We start from the raw sequence: 12,135 nt of genomic DNA, 5'->3' as shown, positions 1-12,135 counted from the left end.
AATGAAACTGTGGCTGGTACAAAGGGTCCAAAGTAGGATGGTTTGTTGACATCCACACTGCTATGTAAAGCAGTGGCAGAACTGCCTGGGCAGGTTCACTCTCTTGGCCACACATCTTCCCCAGGTCCAGCTCGTGTCCCATTGGCCCCAAGACATTTTTGTATATTTTTACAGCCTTCTGATATTTTGGTGCATTTTCTTCCCCCAGATTGTGGTAAATAACACAAAGGCCACCCTGCACCATTGGGATGCTTTTAGTCCATGAAGCTGAGAGTACAGTTCGCATTTCAAGGGTTACAATGTGAGGGCACAGGGGTAAATAAGGGTGCAAAGCCTCTGGGATGGCAGTGACAGGAATAAAGCCAAGTGGAGGCTCTTCAACACCCTGCCTGGGGGTGCTCCCTGGCACGTGTCCTTCCCCAGCGCTGGGTTAGCTGGCCTGAACCACAATTTTAGCAGGAGTTTCCTAAGAATTAAACAGCATGGATGACTAGAGGCCAGTGCTCCAGTCCATGCCTTGATCTTGCTTTGTTAATACTTGTAGTTCAGCACAGTTTGAGGAGCCCCATGCCAGCATCTTATGCAGACTTAACGCTTTCTGCCTGTAGATATCTCCTTATGAGGAATGAGTTTACTCCTGAGCACGGCAGAACTGTGCATTCATGAGCTCTCAAAACACATACATGGTCACAGAGCTCTGCCTGGCACTTGACGGACCGACCCTGTGTGTGTGTGCCCCCGGAGGGGAAGCAGGAGGCAAAAGCACTCGTGCGAGAGTGAAGTGCAATTCCACGTAGCAATTTCATGGTTCTCTTAAAGTCAGAGTGCCAGACGGTGAAATCAGAGCGGCACACATGCGTCTGGGACCTGAACACACACAACACTCAATGTCTCAGCACAAATGTGCGACTGGCACGCTTTGGTTTTAGCACAGTTTGGGAACAAAATACACATTTATACATGTACATGTGAACCACAGGCATCTCTCAGAAGCAACATACTGATGTGACAAGAGAGCAAGACTGCCAACGCTTTCCAAGCTTGAGTCAGACTATCAGGAGCTGGATCCCCTTGAAATGGATGGTCTACACAGGCTGAACATCTGGGCCTTGAAATAATACATTCTTTCTTTAAGTCTGAAGTGTGAGCTTAAGTTCTTTTCTGAAAAGGAGCCTTTTTCCTAAATGATTCACTGAGAGGGGATCTTATCAATGCTTATAAATATCTCCAGGGTGGGTGTCAAGAGGATGAGACCAGACTCCTTTCAGTGGTGTCCAATGATAGGATCAGGGGCAACGGGCACAGACTGAAGCACAGGAGGTTCCATCTGAATATGAGGAGAAACTTCTTTACTTTGTGGTTGCCAGAGCACTGGAACAGGCTGCCCAGAGAGGTTGTGGGATCTCCTTCTCTGGAGACATTCAAAATCCACTTGGACACATTAATGTGTGACCTGCTCCAGGTGAACCTGCTTTAGTAGGTGGGTTGGACTAGATGATCTCCAGAGGTCCCTTCCTACTGCAGCCATCCTATGATTTCTGTGATTCTGTGAAAACATGATGCAGATAGTTACCTGGTGCTGGCTACCAGGATCAGGCCCACTCCGTGTAACACATGCACCTGAGGGAGCTGTGGCTGTCCTTGACAGGGTAAGCACCATGGGATCACCATCCCTATTAGGTACGTACCCTACATTAGAAGTCTACCTATAGCAAATATGGCTTTGAGCCTGTATCCTGGAAGCAGCCCCTCTATGGAAGACAGTTTACCCAAGAGGCAGCATATATTGTTTTGGCTTCACCTCTTGCGGGCTGAGCACACGCTGCTAATCAAGCAGAAGTCTGTACTTCCAGGCTGCAGGATACACAGGCCCTTAGTGCCATTACAGTACTTAATGTTATGACCTTATCCTGCTGGGTCTCACTATGTGATATAAGGGTGCTTTCAACTATGGCAACCTGGCTCAGGTATCCCCGCATTGCACTGCAATCTCTAACTTCAGCGTGCCTGTACCGCAGAGTATTTCTTTAGTAAGAGTAAGCACTGACAAAGTTTAATAGTTTTCTTAGGATGATGACTAAGGAAAACCTACTAAAAAGACCCTGATTAAGGTAAATTAAGCTAATTTTTCTCTTCCTCTTTAAGATAGGTAAATCACACCCTCCCACTACAATCTTGCAAAGAGAGTCAAGAGCAAACTCCAGCTTAGCAGTTCTAAGGGACCTTTCTCCTCCTCCTGCAGAGCCGTCTTGGCCCCAGCACTCGTTAGACAGATGCCGTGCCAGCATCCATGCCCAGGGGCTACCCTTTTCTAAAGGCTTGCACGTGCAAAACGAGACAGCATGTTATGATTCAAAAGTTCAACTGCTCTGAGACAACCTGAGATGGCGCTTGCTTTCCTGATTAATAAAAATAATTATAGACACAGTACAGGGGAAAACAAGGACAGAGTTAATCGTGCTTGTCAGCTGATTGCTGTGAAAAGCACTGGCCTTTCCCCAGCACTCAAACACTTTTTCAAACACAGAGGTGAAAGCAACAGTGCTCTGGTCTGCCGTGATGACATGTCTCCTTGGGGATGCAACAGGCTGGAGCCTTCGCCACCGCCACAAGGGTGATCACAGGCCCCTGTCCCCACTTGGGAGGAGGTACGGGCCACTTCTCCCCACTGCCGCCATGGCTGCCCCTCGTCTCTCAGCACCAGGAGCATGTGGGCTACTGGCCACCACAAAATGGCCCTCAGGGAACACAGCGTGGTGGGTGCCCAGGTCCTGTCCTGCAGAGCCATGCCAGGGAGGCGGGTGGAGAGGCCACCAGCTGCTTCAGTGCCTTAGGGTGCAGGCTTGAGCCAGCTCTCGCTGGCTCTCTCTGCATTTTGGTTGGTGTTCTTGTGGGAAACAGCTTTTTAGGGAGAAAAAAAAAAAGACAAGCGCTGCAGAAACATTGTCTAAATCATGGCCATACTCAGAAAAATGTGGCCTTGCACAGCTCTGTGGAAAGGATCCTGCTGGGCCAGGATTTCCTGCCTGAGGGGCCTCTCTGCTCCCTTCCCCACGCATCGCCCCTCCTCCGCTCCAAGCTGGGCCTGCGCTTTACGTGCTGATGAGATTGCCCGTCTTGACGGAAAAAAAAGAAAAAAAAAAAAAGAAAAAGAAAGCCAAACAGAGACTCATCGCTTTAAAGATAATGGGAGGGGAAAGAAAAAAACAATGAGGAACGTGGTTCCACTGGGGCTCGAACCCAGGACCTTCTGCGTGTAAAGCAGACGTGATAACCACTACACTATGGAACCACCACGCACACTCCCGCTCGCGGCTCTATCCCTATCGACAACACGCGAGTGTGGATCCCCGTGCATTGGGCCTGCTACCCCCGCTCCGCAGTAGCTCCGCCGTGTAGCACGTACAGCTCCCGTGTGCCTGCACGGCGGGGTCGGGGCGGCGGGTGTGGCGGCGCGGAGCGGCCTGGGGTGCTCGGAACGACAGAGCCAGCGCGGCGGGCGGGGCTGTGGCCGGCTCCGGGTGCGCTGCCGCGCCGCCAGCAGGGGGCTCCCCGCGCTCGCCCGCACCGCCTCACTTCCTCCCCCTCCCACCTCCGCCTCTGACCGCGGCGTTTCGCACTCCGCTGTTCGGTTTGCGGGGGTTGTGCATGATACTGCTTTACAAATGGATATTTTGGGGGAAAAAAAAAAAAAAGTTACATGTGGATGTAACACGAGAAGGCCTAGGTGTTCGTCGGTGTGTCTTTGCTAAAGGAAAGCTGATTGAGCTGCTCACCATAGCTCTTTGTTAGGGTACAATTATAGAATCATGGAATCATAGAATTGTTTATGTTGGAAACGACCTTTAAGATCATCAGGCCCAACCATTAAACTAACACTGCCAAGTCCACCGCTAAACCATTTCCCTAAGGACCTCATTTATGCATCTTCTAAACACCTCCGAGGATTGTGACTCCACCATTTTTCCCTGCGCAGCCTCTTCCAATGCCTGACAATCCTTCTGTGAAGAAGTTTTTCCTAATATCCAATCTAAACCTCCCCTGTGCAACTTGAGGCCACCTTCTCTCATTCTATCCTTTGCTGCTCAGAAGAAGAGACCAACCCCCTCCATGCTACAACCTCCTTTCAGGTAGTTGCAGAGAGCGATCAGGTCTCCCCTCAGCCTCCTTTTCTCCAGGCTGAACAGCCCCAGTTCCCTCAGCCGCTCCTCATCAGACTTGTGCTCCAGACCCCTCACCAGCTTCATCGCCCTTCTCTGAACTCTCTCCAGCACCTCAGTGTCTTTCCTGTAGTGAGGGGCCCCAAAACTGAACACAGGATTCAAGGTGCGGCCTCACCAGTGCCGAGTACAGGGGGGTGATCAGTTCTCTAGTCCTGCTGGCCACACTATTCCTGATAATAGCCAGGATGATGTTGGCCTTCTTGGCAGCTGTTTGTGTGCAGTTCTGAGCCCATGTGCATTAGGTATTCATTCATTCAGGGACATTTTTGTCTTCTGTTACACCACACAATAATCACTCAATCTGTTGTGTTCTACTTGGGGTTTTGCACTATTTGCATTACCTCGGTCCTCACCGTACTAAATCCTCATATCCCAAAGGGAATGGCTTGTAGAAGTACAGATTAAGGCACTTGCACGGTGTTTACAGGACTGTGGTTAAAATTTTGAACATAAACTATTATTTGGAATATAAAACATAAGTTTGTTAGTTTTCAGAAGTATGTCGTGCCTGTAAGCAAAACAGCATGTTGTTTGTAACTAAATATCATAATTGCCTTGACTCTTGAAATTAATGTTTTGCTGAAGCATCAGATGATTCGCTGTTGTCTTTTTGTCATTAGAAGTAATTTCATAGGTATAAGATAGAAACAGAGGTGAAAAAAATTATTTCCATTGACTTTGCTGACTCCCTCCCATATATGTGATGGCTGCAGTTAGTAGTTGGCAGTTCCCAGTCTTTAAAAAACAATTAAAAAAATAATCTTCTATATGTTGATCATTAGTGTGTTTATGGTTTATGGTTCACTAGAACACCAAAATACAGATTAACCTGTCATTAGGCAATTCTTGTGCCCATTTCCTTTTCCTCATGTTGCTTTACTAAGCTTTGGCAAAACCCGACTGCTGTAGATACCTATCATCTCTATAGGCTCTAAGTGGGGGCTGAAGCTAACTTGTGAGGGAGGCAGTTGTGCAAATTAGGTCATTAGTCACTGCTTCCCAGAATAATCTACACTCAGCTGATAATCTGTGAAGTATTCCTTTTTAAAAAAAAATTGTTCTCATTTTCCAGAAGGAATCCGGACGCTTTCATAGTGTTCTGGTCTAGTTTCTTGGCCTTCAGGAGTTCGGAGGGCTTTCCTTCACATTTCTGATTTTGTGTTCTTTTTACCAGGGTTGCTGGTTTTGATGTCTTTTATTCATCATCTGAGCCAGAATTGTCAAGGTGGGAGAGATTTCTTTTCCTGTTCACCCAAATTAACATACTCCTGATGTCTGAGAATAGATTTCTGTCATCTCATTGACTGAGGCAGTTTAAAGTTGTTTTGGACATTTATTTCTCTCTTCATTTCTTCTATTATCTTTATGCTTTCTGCTTGTGACTGAACGTCCAGGTCTCTCAGGTAGGGGCTTGTCCTGTGGCTAGTACTTTAAAATATTTGATGGATCACATAAAAATCCTTCTTTGAGCTTGGTAGGGTAAGAGGAAGGGAACCACTGGCAGGGCTCAGAAGGAGCACATTCACTTGGCTGTGATTATGTTCAGTTTTTCTGAAAAATATCAGTTACATCACTTTGTTGTGGATGCTTCCGAGAAACAGGCCTGAAGCAGAATTTGAATTATGTATGTGGAATGCCTGCATGGAGGCTTGCTCAGGAGGTTAATGTTTCCAAAGTGTTTGGAAAATGGAATACGTGCTATTACATCAAGGAGGGCTGCTTGTAAAGGGGTGCCCCGATTTCTGCACTATCAACATAACTGGGTTTTTCCTTGTCATGCTAAACTGCTCAACAACACGTTGTCAGAATTTTTTAGCCTACTTTCTACTGCAGCTATTGATGCTTGACAGCATTGTAAGTGTACATGTGATACATGACTGCTGAACAAAAAAGTGGTAGTATGTGCAGCCTTGTTGGTGGGACTGATATGTTCTCTTTGCTGTAGGTAGAAAGGAGAATGGTCTTGTTTGGTACAGGTGAGGTCCTTGGACTTGAATGGGAAAGGTTAATTTGGAAAGCACATTTGTGTTTCCTCAAGTTGCATGTTATTGTGATCCCTATGAGTAACTGGAGAGGTGGCTCAGTTCAGCAAGACTGACTCTTTATCAGATTGCTTTGTCACGTCAGACCAATGAGATAGAGGATAAAAACAACTTCCATGAATAACAAAAGAAAACATGCAGTGGAGGTTTATGTCCTACAGAAGCTAACAGCTAAGGGTTTGATCCTTCTCCCATTGATCTTGGACAAAATGCTTGTGATGGATTTGTCAGCTGTTGGAACAAACCTTGTAACCTCTCATTATGCAGAGATCTTGGTAATTGTCAGTTTAGATGAATTTACCAGGTACAGTGAATGTTTTATAAATAATGTGTATTCCCAGAGTGCAGCGGAAAGAGGTTATGATGTATTTTTTCTTGCATGCATTTTGGCAGAACAGCATGATCATACATAAATTATTAGCTACTGTAAGTCTGATCAGGGAAAGTGCATCCTGCCAGTAAAACAAACATCAAAACTCTTCTGGGTCATGCAGAATTATCATGCCTGGTGTGTATTCCATTTGCTGTCTCATCTCACAGGAGAGGAAGAGCTTTGAAAGTGGAAGCTTGTGCCTGGAACTCAGGACCTCAAAGGACTAGCTTGGTCAATCAAACCAGTGCATTCACACAGCCCCTTCTGCTTTGCTGGTTTGGCACTTTTGCACATTAATAAATATATCCGTTCTGTCACAGTAAGGGCAATTGTCTGTCTGTCCCAAAAGACTATTTGATCACTCTGTCCTTGGCAGTGGTGGCTGATGCCTTTAGAACTGTAACCGGACTGATTGCAAAAAAGACTCCCGAGAATACCACATTACAATATTATTACTTCTGGGGCAGGGGCAAGAGGGTGAAGATCTTACTTTGTTTCCGGAAATCTTTTACTTCCTATCCAGTTCTGGTGGGACTCTATCACATGGAGAGGCTGCAGAGCAAGGGGCATGGTGATCCCCACCTTGTGCCTACCCATGTGGAGCTTCTCCCACCACCGCAGCACGCTTTATAACCTGTGGTCCTCTTTCGATCCACAGCCCTCCATGCTGACCCCACACAAGTGGCTTCTGTTCCATCACTTTGAACAGCAGCAAGCAGCCCCTCCCCAGCTTTTGGAGAGGGGTGGAAGGACAGGCTTGGGGTATTGGTGGTGAGAGAGTTGGGGTTCTTCAGCCTGGAGAAGAGAAGGCTCCAGAGAGACCTTATTGCAGCCTTTCAGTGCTTAAAGGGGCCCATAAGAAAGATGGGGACAGACCTTTTAAGCAGAGCCTGTTGCAATAGGAGAAGGGCTAATGGTTTTAAACTAAAAGAAGGGAGATTCAGGCTCGACACAAGGAAGACATTTTTTACAATGAGGGTGGTGAAACACTGGCCCAGGTTTCCCAGGGAGGTGGTAGATGCCCCATCCCTGGAGACATTCCAGGCCAGGCTGGACGGGGCTCTGAGCAACCTGATCTAGTTGAAGATGTCCCTGCTCATTGCAGGGGGTTGGACTAGATGACCTTTGAAGGTCCCTTCCAACCCAAACTATTCTATGGTTCTATGATTCTATAGGATGACTGATGCTGAGGACTAGGCTCAAGGCTATACTCGTGATATTACAATACCATACTTATACCGGATATTTTTGAGTAGTTTAGTGTTGTCTTCGAGCTAAAAATTGTGGTCTCCTTTTGCTATCAACACATTGCCCCATAGCAGAAGCAGCAGATTCCTCAGGTGCTGCTGTGCCAGCAACAGTCAGTAGCAAATCTCCTTGGGCACCATGGTCCTGCCCTTCCCTGCACACCCGCACCGTGAGTACGGTCAGCATGGCGAGGAGAGAGGTCAGAGGTGCAGGTGCTGCTGCCAGGGGTTAGAGTTTGATTTCCAAGCATGCAGTGCCACGACTTCCTGACCACATTGGGGAATAATGCTGCAGCCTCCTCGGCTTGTCCAACCCCTTTCCAGCAGTCAAACGAGGAGCAGACGAGCCAAAACATGAACCGAGTCCGCTGAATTCCAGTCACACATTTATGCATAGAAGATGTGCATGCACATGAAGAAATGAGATGTACAGGCATCAGTGCAGTGCCTCTGAGAGCAAGATGTGAATGCTTCATGCTTGTCCTGCTATCTGGGTCTGACTGTTTTGGAGAACACCTGTATAACTAGCATGCAGATACAATGGCTCAGCAGTTCTGCCTTCAGCAGTTTTGTTGTTGTTGTTGTTTTTTTTTTCCTTCAGGCTTTCATAACAGTCACATCAGATAACCAAATACCTGGACATCTTTCTTTTTTTTTTTTTCCTTTCAGTGCTCTAGATCTGCTAAAATGCAAATCATTGCCTTGACACAGCAGAAAGGCCATTCCTCTTGCAAGAGATCATGTGACTTGGGACTCGAAGCAGATCCCTTCAGCCCATCCGTTTCTCCGCCTGAGATTCAGGAGGTATGGTGACAAAACTGCCCTTCAGCAGCACGCGTACGGAGCAGCTGGAGGGCTGCAGCCATGAGCTTTCATTTCAGGCTGGACGATGAAAATGACGTTTTCCCCTGACTCTTTCTGAAGAGCAGTGCTCAAGAGATTTCCTCTCAGGAAGCTGTATAAATAGGTGGAGAGCAAGTGCATTGCAGCTCCTGAGCTTCAGAGAGAACTGGAGCACCTGTTCTGCAGAGCTGCACCCCTCATTGTGCAGTTGTGCTTCCAAAAAGGAGCTGTTTGCTCTTAACAAAAAAAAAAGAAAAAAAGAAAGAAATTCTTCTAGAGTTACTCTTGTGGAAAAACACTCGCTATTGCTGAAGCATAAAGAAAAAACAGGTAATGCTTTTTTTGGGGTGGGGTCTATGTATGTGTATATATTAGCTCACTTTTAAAGAGCAAATTGACTTCATCCTAAATCTGTGTAGTGAATGACAGATGTATGTGGAACTATTTATTATTTTACCCTGAGAAAAAATCAATGTGCTTCAAGCCACAAAGTTTGACTCGGACTGGATCAGTTATCTAGAACTTCTGAGTACAGATGAGATCAAAGAGCTTTGGGACTACTGTATTTCATGTACTTTTTGTTTTATGAAAAAGTATTTTGTGATTATAGTTTTGAAACTTAATCTGGTGCTGAACTTAAACGTTATTAAAACCAATATGAATTTCAGCTGGAGCATGATTTTAATTTTTAAACTGGCTCAAATTTCAACATATATTTATTCTGGAGCTTTGCTTTTTCACCGCTTTCCCCCTTCAGGTAAGGAGAATTAAACGGGATGCTCATTAACTGCAGGACAGTGTATGATTCAGATTTTCCTTTAGCTACACTGTTGTTGACTTTTATGCTCTGGTTGGGTCCAGTTTACTAGAAAACTGACTTTGCTTCAGGATTTGTAGTTTTTTCATTGCTTCCTAAAGGAATTTCCCCCTAGAGGCATTTAACATTTCTGGAAAGTGGTATGATGGCTTTGCTTATACTTCAAAGTGATATGCATTCCATTTGCGCACTTTCATTTGCTACTCCCCCTCTTTTTTGAAAACATTCTCCCCAAAGTCTTGCTGCACAAAAAAATGAGGCTGCTTACTTTGTTTATTTTCTGCACAAAAAAACCCTGTAAATGTTTTTTTTTTTTTTGGTAAATGTATCCTTTATTGATTGTAAGTATTATAACATGAACTAGCTCTCTTATGTAATTTTTTCTACAGATTCTCTTTGGGTTTGCATGCAGTTCCTGAACTCAATAGTTGCTTGAATAATCTCTGCATGTTCACACCTTGGCAGCACTTACTTTTACTTTTTTATCATGCATTTTTGGGCTCAGGAATATGAGTCCACCTTCATGAGCTGGTCTGTCTTCATCCTATATGCTCTCAGGCTTTGCTGGGTTTGCAGTATCTTACTACATCCATTCTCTATTGATTCCTGGCCCAAACACTGCGGTCTATCAACATGGCCATTGCCAGAAATTATCCCATCAGTTCTATACTGTGCTTAGCTTTGCTTCTCTGAGCAGGCTGAAGAAAATATCTGTAAACACAAAGGCTTTCTCATTTCTTTCTTTATGTATATAATCACTGAAAGTCACTTAATAGAAATGTCAGTTTGCCCCATGGATGTAATATAACAGAGACCTAAACATATACTGCTTTGCCCGTGTTTGATGTTCTTATATCGGCCCCTTGGCAGACAACATTCAGCACTGGTGTCAAAATTACAGTTCTTGTGCCACAGCCAAGTTCTCTTTCAGTGTGTTAGTTGACTGTCGCTGCTTTATCCCGCTTTCTGCAGGGTGTGTCTTTTAGCTAATGAAACCTTTAACTCATCTCTAGATTCCCATCCTTGACAATCCCAACTCTGGCAACAAGAAAGTTTTGAAGAGTTCGTCCCTCAGCAAGTACTAACCTGAGTGTTGTGATTTAATGTCTGAGTTCTCTACAGTATTTGTTCTTTCCTGCTTCATTCCCTCAGCAACATACAGAAGAAAATCCATCATAAACCCAGGGTATAGCATCTGTTTCTCAGTCCTCTGCAGTCCTCATTTCTAAAGGAAAACAACTCTTAAGGAAGTCTATTGAGTCACAGAAAACTAAAAAATAGATAGCAAGAAGACATAAAAGGAAAGCCCCTGTCATTGGAAGTATCCACCCATCCATCCAGCTGATCTTTATGGAGAAAACAGTCCTTATCTCATCACCTTTCCAACCACAAGTACCTTCTAAGACATGTTATGTTCACAAACATGGTTGAGACAGGAGCGAGTAGGGCAAAAAGGCACGTTGCTGGAGGTAACCATTGAAACAGCTTGTAGGGGACGTAGCTTAATTGTGGAAAACCCATCTCAACAAAAATAAAGGGAGGACCCTTTTATTCTTTATTAAAAGTAAGAAATTAAATGAAGCAAGAACAAGTTAAAGCCTGGTGGCTCTTATTCTTCTGGCTTCCATATCCTCAGTCTTGACCTAGCTTACACTTGTCTGCTAGTAGCACAGCTCATCTAATTTTAAAAGATAGGGTGTGCTTGAAAGGATGGCTCTCTACCCAAATGACAGATTTCATTAAGTCAGTTATAAATCTTCACAAGATTTCCACTGTTCTTGAGGCAGCCTCGTCTTTTTGTCACTGACAAAATGAAGGCATGATTGATTTTGGGCAGCACCTATTACATCTGCATCGAATGGTGCTGATTCATTATCTCTGTAAATCAGGCTCTCGACAGCTCAGGTTCTAAACCCCAAATTTCTGAGCACTTGCTGCAGTGTAACCTTCAGTGACACCTATCCAGAAAAAGAGCAGCATGTGCCAGTCCAGCATAGCTTGGTGCATGTCTATTGGCGTGGTTGGAATGACGTTTTATTTTGCTTCAGTGGATGGGTTGTGTATTCAGTGCCTGTGCATCACAAAATTGCCTTTTTTTGCCAAGCTGAGAGAAATGCAGCAATTTCTTGGAGTTATATCTAAAAAACGGGACAGATCACCGGCCTGTAGAAATTGAATTACTGCCTGTGTTTTAGTGAACTGACAGGTTCTCTCCTAAGGGTAAATCGGTGGAAGAGTACCCAGGAAGCTAACACAGTATTATGTCCTGAATTCTCATCCAGCTATTTTGTATCTCTGAAGCCCTTTTCAATACCTTGGTAAAAGCCCCAGCCTTCCATTTCACCAGCCAACATTTGTGGGAATTTTATAATTGCACATGATTCTTCACTGGAAGAATCACTGCTACACTGCGTAGTAAATAGCTCACAGAAATGAATATTTTAAATACGTGTTTTTCAACCTTCTTCCCATGTAAGGCCTTCATGGCCTTCGCTTGTTATTTTTCTATGCCTTTGCTCAGGAAGATAGGGTTCGGTGCGAAGCAGGAGCTGGCTTGAACTGACATATCTGGGGATGGAAGGGAAGTGAT

The 12,135-nt window shown here is 45.0% G+C and overlaps 1 protein-coding gene and 1 non-coding gene across 2 annotated transcripts in view; one reads left to right on the top strand and one right to left on the bottom strand.

Annotated features, from left to right (window-relative positions):
• Positions 1-3,219: 3,219 nt before the first annotated feature.
• Positions 3,220-3,292, bottom strand: TRNAV-UAC (transfer RNA valine (anticodon UAC)). The gene has a single exon. It is a non-coding gene; the product is annotated as a tRNA-Val (tRNA).
• A 5,341-nt stretch (positions 3,293-8,633) lies between these two features.
• The window catches only part of PPEF1 (protein phosphatase with EF-hand domain 1), a 36,302-nt gene continuing 32,800 nt past the window's right edge, over positions 8,634-12,135 (top strand). The window contains exon 1 of the mRNA XM_065852826.2: positions 8,634-9,058. The gene's annotated coding sequence lies outside the window, so the exon portion shown is untranslated. The remainder of the gene's footprint in view (positions 9,059-12,135) is intronic.

Source organism: Patagioenas fasciata, chromosome 1 (genome assembly GCF_037038585.1).
Source record: "Patagioenas fasciata isolate bPatFas1 chromosome 1, bPatFas1.hap1, whole genome shotgun sequence".
NCBI classification, from domain to species: domain Eukaryota; kingdom Metazoa; phylum Chordata; class Aves; order Columbiformes; family Columbidae; genus Patagioenas; species Patagioenas fasciata.
Note: the sequence above shows the minus strand (reverse complement) of the source record. Positions and strands in the feature narration are given on the sequence as shown.